Below are 11496 nucleotides of genomic sequence, written 5' to 3' on the forward strand. Positions count from 1 at the left end.
CATACATTTCTTTTACCTTTTCTTTTATTAATTATTATTATTTTTAAATTTTCTTCTTATTATTTTCTTATTTATTTCTTATTATTTTTGTCTTTCAGTAAAATTAAAAATAAAAATAAATTAAAAGAGAGCCTATTATCTTCTAAACAACATGGCTGACCACCAGAATAAAATCGAACAACAGATGACGTCATTTTTTAGATTGCGCTTGGCACAGAAGAAATAAAACCGACTATTTCTGTTCGTTACTATGGCTACACTATGGCACCGTACACACAAAAAAAGTAGGAATTTCTTTCTTTCGTCGATGTTTAAATTCCATGCTTTGGATCATCACCACACTATGTATGATTCGCCCATTTTTTACCAGCCTCCAATTACCTCCCTCATTGAGGCGTTTCGGATGTATCTGGATGGATGACAGCTTAATTTGTCCATGTCATACACGCAGAATTTTAGACGTGGAACAGTTTTTAAATTAATCTCGAAAGAAGGGATGCTTCATCTTCGTCGCAGTAAAAGACTGTCGTTGTGAGCTTTTTTTTTTCTTACTGAGATCATTAGCGAGTGCATTTGTTATATCTCTTGGAGGAGGTAGTCAATTAAGTGTGCGGATGCCGAGATGAATGATGTATCGAGTTTTTGTCGGGACTGTCCCATTTTGTGCCCTCTCAGCTACAATGTTAAAAAGTATTCCTATCGAGAAATGGTTGTAACAATAAAAAATGAAATTCTCAGCTGAATTCTGCTCATATTGTCACTTCTTCCCCAAAGATGGTAGCTGAGGCAGCATTTACATTTTTGACATGACAGTTGGTTCGATCGGTGTCCTCCCCACACTAGATGGAAAAAGACCTGAGTTTGAGTCCCGTCGACGATGGAGGAATTTTCATGGATCTTTTTCACAACGTGGCTGTTCACTGTAATTTGTAAGGGCGCCAACTGCTCTTGCAAATTACAGCTATGTGGCTATTCATACAGCGCTTGAGTGAGCCAGTTTGACATCACTTTAGAACAGGTGAGCAAAAATAGAGAGAAAATGCTCAGTGTGGATACAATTGGAAAAATGTATGCTTTTATAAACAGATATTTACTATTTTGATATTCATTGAAATGTTATCTCTCTATACATTAAAAAGGTTTTCCTCCTAGTGATATTTATTCGAGCCAATGGGAGAAGAGGGTGGGGCAATTACGTCACTACAAATGCCCAGGTACATAATTACATTGTTGTCTTCTATTGAAAGACGACTGCCTGCATAACATTCACCAACCTCGTGCATGTGCTTCACTCTGTAATACATGACCATGCGGTATCATTTAATGTTCCATTATAATGTTAGCTGATGAAGGGACCGGATATAGGTTGTATATTTGTAAATATTTGTATAGTTTGTAAATATTTTAGTCCTGCTCTTTGGGATGCAACAATGTTCCTCATGTATTATGGAACCCGAAGCAAAAGGCCTTTTCCTCAGTGACCTATGTAAATTAGTAAATAATTACATAGTGATATTTATTCCACCTTGAGAATGCCGCATGGTGGGGGTGAGGTAGCTAATGGGAGAAGAGGGATGGGTATCACATGGTACAATTGGGTGGGGCAACTACGTCACTAGAAATGTACAGGTAAATAATTACATAGGTCATTTCCTGATTAGATATCGATCATACTGGCATAGTGTTTGGGTAAGGTACCACCTGTGGTTTCCAACGTCTGCGCCATCAGTACTCTTGTGATGAATACAAAACTTCTGTAAAAGCCAGAAAAGTGTTTTGTGTTACATGTGTAGTTTAGTGTTTGGTTCTGTTGTTTGTGCTGGCTTCTTGGTCGCAGGGCCCCTAGTGGGACCCCACGTTGCCCACCACCACCACCACTGGGAGGTGAGCCAGGCTGTCCAGATAGCTGAAAGAGTAAAAAAGGGGAAGGAAGAACATCAGTGCGTTTCAATAGGTGTCTTTTACGTAAAAAAGATTTGACTTACTCTGTCATACCTCTACATTTTACGTAGGAAAGCGTGCGCGAGGATTGGCGAGCAGGAGACGAAGTCCCCTAGTTAATATTAATATACTAAAAAGGTATTGATATAGTTTAAAGTAACTGAAACCAATTCGCGAAACCAGAAGTTGCAGATATGCGAAAACAGCCACCAGTTTTAAACTTGAATTTCATCCTCCACAGAAAAAATACATGCATAGGATCCAATAAGTCAAATTAACGTGGTCTAACTTTATTAATATCTTTATTGAAATCAGCGAAAAGTTTTACAATGCCTGATGCAATACCCATAGAGATTCCTGCCCCAACTGTCCAAGTTATATTAAGATTTGGTGGACAAAGACTAAGATGGGCCTTTGAGTACTCCGATGTTATCATAACTTCAATGCTTCTCTCGTGGATACATCCAAGAATGTGCCGATTCGTAGATCGCAAACTAGATGGCAGCACCATGACCTGTTCTCTGACAGTCAAGGCTAGCTAAAACTTGACCCTGGTTGTTTTCCATTGCTTAAACCAAGTCTTCACTTGATTTTGCAGTTTTCACGGTAGTCTATTTGTAGACAACTACGTTACAACTTGGTCTATTCTTATAAACGCGAAGTCCTGTACTTTGTTTAGCCACCCAAGGTTGCTATAAAGATGTGAGTGAGTCATTCACATATTTATAACGGTTTCTTGCTCAAACTGGGGCAGTAAATATCGAAAAGAAATTTACGCACTTCTTTTTGAAGCAAATTGCATTCAAACAGCATTTGAAGTGTCTATATAGTTCAATTGGATAACATTATTGTATTGATATGTGAAAACTTAAATCCCCCTGGCCCTGACTCAGCTTTTTGGAGACGAGTAACTCATCTTAAGAGTGACTACAATTATTAATTTTCATCGAACTTCCTGTTCACCAATAAAAAAAGGCAACTGGAATCGCTTAAATTTCTCTGGACCCTGTTACATTAAAAGAGGTCTTCACACGACACTTCCTATATTTAAACTGTAAAATCAATGGATTTTATTGGTTCTTTCGATCCTTCCGGAAACTTTACCGTTACCAGAAATGTCTCCAGCGGAAAGTGTGTCTATTCTTTTCCTACTGGTTGATAATCCACAAGAAAATCGATGGTCGTATTCACCAGTCAGTCTTTAAAGAATTGCGTATTCTTTGATGGGTTTTTCTAATGGTCCTTTCCTGCAAATATGTTTGTAATGGCCACATCTGTCAATTGCAGTCGCTGTTTCTCTTCGCTTTCATTAAAGAAAACGAATCGTTTTTCTTGAAAACAATCTTATAATAAAGAGTGTTGATATTTTACAAGACAAATTTAGCAGGTCCAACCCGTGATGTAGATGTGGCTCATTTAATTGCATAAAAATATTATTCAGCAACGAAATGAGTAGAAGAGACCTCTACCTGGTCAAAGGACTGATGCACTGCTTTGGTTTTACCACTTGGCCGAAGATAGATGAGTCAGCAAAATCCAAATCATCCCATCTTTCATTGCGACAGAGCGAAGTATTAAAAGCAAGAGAAAGGTGTTAGAGCCAGCGAGGGCCTGTGATCTACATAGTACGCCTTCATCTACTTTGAGGTACCGAAGCGGAACACCTTTACTCTCCAACCCTGACTTTCTTCTTTACTTTTCTGTCGTATAAAGAGAAATGCAGCCTCCAGCAAGGGTTCAATTTCCAAAGATGTAAGGAATTAAGCGAGGTGGAAAGGTTCCGAAAGGATTTTGACATGTTTAAGAAGGAAAACGTGAAAGGTGTCGAAGTAGTGGATGAAAGGCAATTTTATAGGGAGCGCTGAATGTCCTTTAGGCTGCTTTTCTTTCTTTAATAATTACCTATTTTTCAGAAATTTATCAGAGCATTTCTAGATTTGTTTCAATTCGAAGAATCCCTCCTATATTCATAATTTTAATATTATAATATAATATTAAAAAAAGAAAGCTTAAAAATTATTTCAGCAGATACTGAAATAATTATTTCAGTGCCCTCAAAACTTGAGAGAGGTTTTGAGGGCACCATCCCAGATGTGGGAACAATATTTCATGGTAGGGCAGATTTGAGATTTGTAGAGAGTGAGCAATTGTTTAGAAGAAAACTACCTCGAGAACTTTTAAAGAAAACCCATTTTTTCTTTCTTTTTTTTGTGTGATGTTGCTCATGCCAAAGAGAGATTAGAACTCGGCGTAATTTCAAACTTCTAATTCCCTAACTCAGATTTCTGGACAAGATTACAAGATATGTAATCGTGTCTAGAAATTTAAGTGTCATCGAAAATGAGCATAGGCGGAGTACTCTTTTTTGAGAAAGAAGACAGGTCTGAGTTTTAGAAGAATTGAAATGAACTTATTTATCTTCGCTCCGTTTCAGAATTAACTGGAGTTAATCCATTGGAAGATGATTCCTAACGTACAAGAGAAAAAAATAATGTGAAATAAAAATTGAACCTTGGAGCACATCAGCACTAGTGGAAAAATTAGGAAACAGGGAACACTCTACAATCAACCGCAGTGAGGGGTTGGAGAGAAAACTGAATACCCAATTACAGTTAGCGATCCATAAGATGGGGGATTGTTTAGTAGTCCTAGTTTGGTGAAATTGTTTTCACCAGACTTTTCCATTGAATTTGACCAAAGATGAGTAACACGCCAAATATATAACTAGTGAATCGACACCGACGGAATTGATATTGGCGATCAATCAGATGGAAGGTTTCGATAAATTTGGCAGCTGATGGATTTCTCCAGTGTCGGATCCAGAAAAAAAAATTACAGGAGGGGCACCATTTGTGACAGGGGGGCACCATTTTGTGCACTAGAATGGCGATTACATTAGCATCAGTGTTGCCAACTGTAGTCAGTTTAAAATAGCTGAGCCACAATGCAAAAAAAAAAGATAAAATCCTATGTTAACAATGAAAAAATAAACTTTTTTGTAGCTAAAGGGAATTTAAACGATTGGTGTATATTTTTTGAAAAACGACAGGGGAGGCACGTGCCCCGGTACTACCCTGAATCCGCCACTGGATTTCTCCATTACTTTGGAATGAGTATAGGAAGAATTTCTCAAGTCTGAAGAAAGAGTTTATTGCTTTAATTGGGACTGTAAAATTGAGAAATGCACTGCACTGTATTGGAGTTGGCTTTGGTCTCATTTGTTTTGGATTATTGAGGCTCTTTTATCTTGTTTCCTTCTAGGGAACGAATGGATGCATTGTAATCTGTTCAGTGGTGGGCGAATAGATGCATTGTAATCTGTTAGTTTTATGATGGGATAGGTTCTTAATCGGTTACAGTTTTCTCTTTTTTTTTTTTTTTTTCTTTTTTTCTCGGGAGGGGCGCTTGCTCTGGCTGGGGCTCCGTGGGCGTTTTTGGGCGAATTCAGTTTTGGTATCTCAAATGAACAACCGAGGAAAACTATAATGATTTGTGGGCAAACTCCCACACAGACTTAGGCAATTTATGAAAATATATACATTGTTTATGAAATTAAAATAAATGTGTATTATTAACTTTATAAAAACGTAGACGTCGATTATGAATGAAAAACTACCAACTTTTAACTTTATGCGAATAAATTATATCTGAAAAAATTTATTTTAATACAAATATCAGGAACTGATTAAAATCACTCAAGTTTTACAACAAAAAAAACCATGATTTTTTTTTCTTGATAAAACTATTCGAAAATGACTCCTGACTTTTGCACGAAAATGTAACCATGACAACCAGATTATTACTGCAATCAAGTACACTATCGGGCGATTGAACCAAGATAACGCAATATTGATATTCTTCGAAAAGAACCCTGCAAATGGTCTCCATGAAATTGATGATCGTTTTCGCCCTAATTCTTAAAGTTCGAACTCACTATCAATCACTAGTTCGCTTACTCCATTTAAAGAACAAACGAGCGTTGCCAAAAATTCCCACTTAATTAATAACAATGCTTATATTTAATGACTTTCTAAACCCCATCGACATAATTATGATCAAGGCCTTTCTGGTACTTCATAATGTCCTTTGTAAAGCAGTGGTTATAAACTTATAATCCCAATATGCGGTGGAGTTTGAATCCCACCATTACGAAATCCCACAATAACATGAAGAATTTTTATGGGCTTTTAAATTAATTGGAATTTAAAGGCCATTTTAAATTAATGGATTTTAAAAGAAATAGAATTCATTTTTATATCATAATTATTGGTATTGAATATATTTAAAATGGTTATAATATCGATTAATTTAATACTAACAGGAAATATAGATATTAAAGATACGTGGACTAATCGAAAGAGTTAAATATGGAATCAGCGAATAGTTAAAAACAAATATAAAAATGAATGTTTGGGAGTTATTATTACCAAGATGTTATAAGACAGCAGAAACAAAAATAGCGTAGAAGTAAGAGAAATATTAAAAGATAGAGAAACTACTTTTCGAATACAGCCCATCAGGCTATAATAATGAATTTTAAATAATATTAGATTTATTTGAAGCTAGTATGGCAAAAGCGACATCTAGTGATCTGAGCAATAATGTTGCTCATCGTTTGCCATTTTAGATATTATACATTATAAATATATAATAAATATATATAAATACTGTATATACTGTCTATACATTGTAATAATGTTTAAAAATATCCAGTCATAGAAACTATAGATATTTGCTGAATGCAGCCAGTCAAGCTATAATAAAATATTAAACTAAATATTACACTTTTTTTTGTGGCTAGTAAGGCGTAAGCGACATCTAGTGATCTGATCAATAATGTTATTTATCGCTTGCCATCTTAGATATTATAAATTATAAATATACTGTATAAACTGTATGTAATTACATTTTAATACTGTTGTTAAAAAATAGTCATAGAAACTATAGATATTTTTAACAGTAGCCCCAAGCTATAATAAAATATTAAACTAAATATTACACCTATTTGTACAAGGCGGAAGTGCTATCTAACAATCTGCGCAGTGCTATTGCGCATTGAACTGTTAGATTTCACTGTATTAATAGCATATTTAAAAAATCTATAATTTATATAATTTTAATTATAAGATTAAAATTAACAAGAAAATATTTATATATTTATAATTAATAGTTATTTATAAATACGCCACATATGAGTATAGATACATAATATAAATTAAAATGATAATAGCAAAAGGTATTGTGTCTATAATGGTTAGTTTCGTATTTTTGTTGTTTGTTTAGGATTTGATGTCAATAAGAATTTATGCTTTCAAATTCGATTTTATCTCGTTAAATTATCATCCTTAGATACCTTCAGTGCCTTTTATGTTTATGATCTACCTCCGGGTGGTGGTGGTGGGGGGGGAGGTCTGGTGTATTTTGCTCAGTAACTTTTTAAATAATCGATCCAGGAAGGTAAGAGTATGCATTACCTTAGCAAATGCTGCTCTTCGAAGCAGGGAAATTAATGTAAGTCGTGTGCACTCTCCCGATAATTCACCGCACTCTTCTAAAAGGTATCCTATTAAAAGGCAGACTTTGTATAACACAACATCTGCACACGACAACATCAGCGAACGCTGGTGGCACCATTACCCTCAGGCTTGTCTGCCATCGTTTCAATGCACCTTGAGGAGATTTTCGTTGCACGATAAGGGACTAGACGACCACGACATTATCCGTCTCTGTTCGTGCACAAAGGCAATTTTTCATAGAACGCTAAAAGTTTTAGCGTTCTACGAAAGAGAGAAATTTCAAAGTCAGGAAGCATTTTATTCAAAAATAAGTGCCTAATATTTTGTATATCCTCAGCAAAGATGGTATTTATTATTATCTTTCTTCCCTCCTTTTTTTATTTATTTATCTTTTACCTCCCCTCCTCATGCTTCCCTTGTTTTATTACACCCATTTATATTGTAGGAAAAGATAAATGATTGACTTTTACAATAGCTTCTAATGACTTCCAGCACGATACGTGGGAACGCCTGAAAGTTGCATTTCTTATAGAGATTTCTCACGTATTCTCACTCCATTCAATCAGCAACACGAATGACTTTAAATATATAATATTCAAAGCACTGAATAAGAGATATAAAGAAGGAAATCAGAAACTATGGGAGGGTGATAACCCTCCCTTAATTAACCAAGCCAATGTTCAATTCTGTGGCTTGATTAACAAAATATCAACAGAGCCACTGGAACTTTTGCAAAAAGCTAATGAAGAATATGTTGCATCCAGACACTAAATTTAGATGGCATAAGCTATTGAAAAATGGAGGAACCAGCCCAGAAATGCCTGAATCATAAAACTTCCATCGACATCAATAACTGATGACAATCGATGTCCTTGAAGAAATTGGAATTAGTCACAAAACTTGCAGAGGCTTTGGTATTATTTATGAGAGCGTACAAAGAATTTTGAAAGAACATTTAGGAATAACAAGTGATTTTTCAAGTTGGATCCGTTGGATCCCTCGACTCCTGAACAAAATAGGTCAGAGTTGACATATGTGTTCGCCTCAAAAAAACATCTAACAACGTCAGTAAACCACTAGAGATAAATCACTTTCGGATCCATGACTATGATTGTGGAAACAAAAAAGTTACCAGTGGAAGCATAGCATATCTCCACCTCCAAAGAAGCCACGGTCCATGAGGCTTTCTGGAGTGCGTATGATCATCATTTTTTTCTATGAGAAAGGTATTATTTAGGCTCTGGAACTGTGAAATTCTGAAGACACAATCAAAAAGTGGTCAGGAACAGACGAGTGATCAATGCGCGGGTACAGTAGTATACACGAGTTCATTTGGCAGGGGTTCTAGCCTACGTGACTGCTATGTACGATCCCGTTCTTGTATTCTCTCTCTTAATTTGTAAGCGTCTCTGACCTTCTGTGGCCGTCCCCAAATATAAACAGAAATTTATTTATCCAAAAACTTCCAGATGGATACTGCACCACAACAGTAAGGGTGCATAGGCCTCTTAGAGCGACCACTACATGAATGAAGCATCAAAAGAGTTTCCCATTGTATAGTACAGATCTTTCCCTTGGAGACTTTTCAATTATCTAAGCTGAAGATGACCTGAAAGGTCGCTAATTTCCATCAGACACCAGAAAGCTCACTAAAAGAACTTCTTATGTAGTATTTTTAAATTTAATTTTATTCAAAATTAAATTTGAAAATTTTTTGATTACTGCAAGTATATTTTTGAAAATTATCTGAAATAACTTTGGTTTCTATTGATATGGAATTAAATTTTGGTTTATACTGAAGCCCTCGGTCACCCTGTATATATATCTTATCTTCCTCTCTCTCTCCACGTACAGTTGAAATAATAGACTCTCCCATGTTTTTCTACCATCCAGCTTATTATTTCAATTCTTCTGTTTGTCTACCATCTTCTCTTCCTATTTATCTAACTCTTCTCTGATGGCCTGTTTGTCTAATGGATTCTTTTGATCAAAGAATCGTTATAGCTAGCTACTTAACAGTAATTGCTTCTTCATAAGTCACCGCCTCCCCCCCAAAGTTGTTTGTTCTGAGTAACGCCTCATTCACTTCTCGGGGAGACGCTTAATGGTAAGAGATTAGTCAACATTAGACCTAAAAGACACACTTAAGTCTAAAGAGAAAGGATAAGTCCCTTTCTCTTCAGCCCACCTAAAGATTATTTATCATCAGACAGAAACTATCCATTGGATAATCCAAATCTCAACTCACTCGCGTCCCATTCTGGGTTCGAACCACTCTCCCATTTGGATTCAGTGAGAAAGAAACATATGACCACTGAAAGAACAAAAGCAGCTTCTGTTGATAGAATGCAGATGGACGAATATGATAATTGCTTTAGAAAGACAGGTGACACACATAGCTTCCTGTCCTTGTCTACAGTCCGCACTAAATTTAAAACCTGTCATCTGTCTTCATGTGTTCTAATTATAAGAAATGGCCTACTAACTCTTTGTTCCCTTAGCTTCTAGGTAAGTGATTGCCATAGAAACAGCTGTGTGGTTATTTTTGCAGGGTTCGTGATGTTACAGCAGAAGGTCAGGTTAATAATATCCCACTACAAGTAATAAATAAACTGTCCAAAGGTCGTGTTAGAGTACGTTTCCCCTTCTGGAATATCGACTGGTTTTTATAAATCAGGTATTTGCGTGAGCGCGCTGTCTTAATTGGAACTATATACTTTTGAATATGTATATATATAAAACAGTGGAAGTATTAAAGGAACAATATGTACGAAAAACAAGCGAAGAAAACATTTATTTTTTTATTATTTGGTTATCGGAAGTCCGTTTTTAATTAGACTGGCGATTGCAATCTCTGGCAGTGAACGCTGTGGATAATTCGGTGCAATTATTTTGGCATGGAGTTGCCACACGCACTCACATGACTATGTGTATGTGTCACAAACAATAGCAACTCCTTTTCAAGGTCTTGCCAGTTTAATGAATTGGTTTTTCTAAATAGAGGCTTCAGTATCTTGCTCTCTTACTTCATTCATTATTTTTAACCTATCCGAAAGTAAAGGATAAAAGAATATTTCCTTTAAAAAAAATAAAAAAATAGAAAGATATTTACAATAAATATAAGATAAAAGAATACCGTATTATTCAAACTACGCGTTTTTAGAGTAGATGAAATGTACGAATAATTTGACACAGACGCTGTTCATTTCAGAAAATTCTGATTTTGATTTAGCCAAACGACATAAAAAGCACCAAACGACATAAAAAAAAGAAGAGTCACGTGTATCGAAATTTTTAACTCTCTAATTTCTTGTATGTTTCATTTTTTTTTTTATTTATTTACAGACGATAATGTCCACGTGACTTGCATTGTTGACATTCGTTTCTTTTTTTTCGTTTTTTTTTTTTTTTTTCTAAAACGCATTCTCATCACGCGCTTGTCAGTTTCTTATTTTATTGCACGTGCATGCGAGATTATTCTCGTGCACTGAATCACCAATGTCTGTCTGTCTGCTGCTAAATGCAATGAAAAATCGAAAAAGGGCCGAGGTATTTGGAAAATTTTGGCAAAAAGTCAACTGCTTCTTCTACGAATAAAATGAACTCTACGCAGAAAGATTGTTAAAACTTTGTTCTAATTTCTCGACAAACGCAAAAAACGAACTTACCTGATAAAACGCTTACGGATTCCGGTTCATCTAACCACCCCCCCAAAAGTAATGAGGCAATATCAAGTGTAGCACCTGTCATCAAAGTCCGCTCCTTGCTGCCCCCACTGTGTCATCACTGTGATACTTAACTCTGCCTCACTTCCACCCGCTCTCTCACTTTGCCGTGTGATCACGTGAGCGAAAAACTCCGTCTCACAAACCCTGGGAACACGAGCGCGTTTCTGTACGCTGCGCAAGAGACGCAGACGCGCCTGTGACGTCACCAACAGAAACACTGTGACTGAGTAGCCGAGGGTGGAAAGTTACAAACTGTTAAGAAGGGACGTTTAAGGAAGATTAATGACAACAATGAAAAGGTAGGAAAAGAC

The 11496-nt window shown here is 36.0% G+C and overlaps 1 protein-coding gene across 1 annotated transcript in view; it reads right to left on the bottom strand.

Annotated features, from left to right (window-relative positions):
• LOC150077863 (CD63 antigen-like) overlaps positions 1–11290 on the bottom strand; it is a 63971-nt gene extending 52681 nt beyond the window's left edge. Inside the window, exon 1 of the mRNA XM_090384669.1 lies at positions 11126–11290. The gene's annotated coding sequence lies outside the window, so the exon portion shown is untranslated. The remainder of the gene's footprint in view (positions 1–11125) is intronic.
• Between the last annotated feature and the right edge of the window lie 206 nt (positions 11291–11496).

Source organism: Mastigoproctus giganteus, chromosome 11 (assembly GCF_048544385.1).
Source record: "Mastigoproctus giganteus isolate SK-2022 chromosome 11, ASM4854438v1, whole genome shotgun sequence".
Classification (NCBI taxonomy): Eukaryota; Metazoa; Arthropoda; class Arachnida; order Uropygi; family Thelyphonidae; genus Mastigoproctus; species Mastigoproctus giganteus.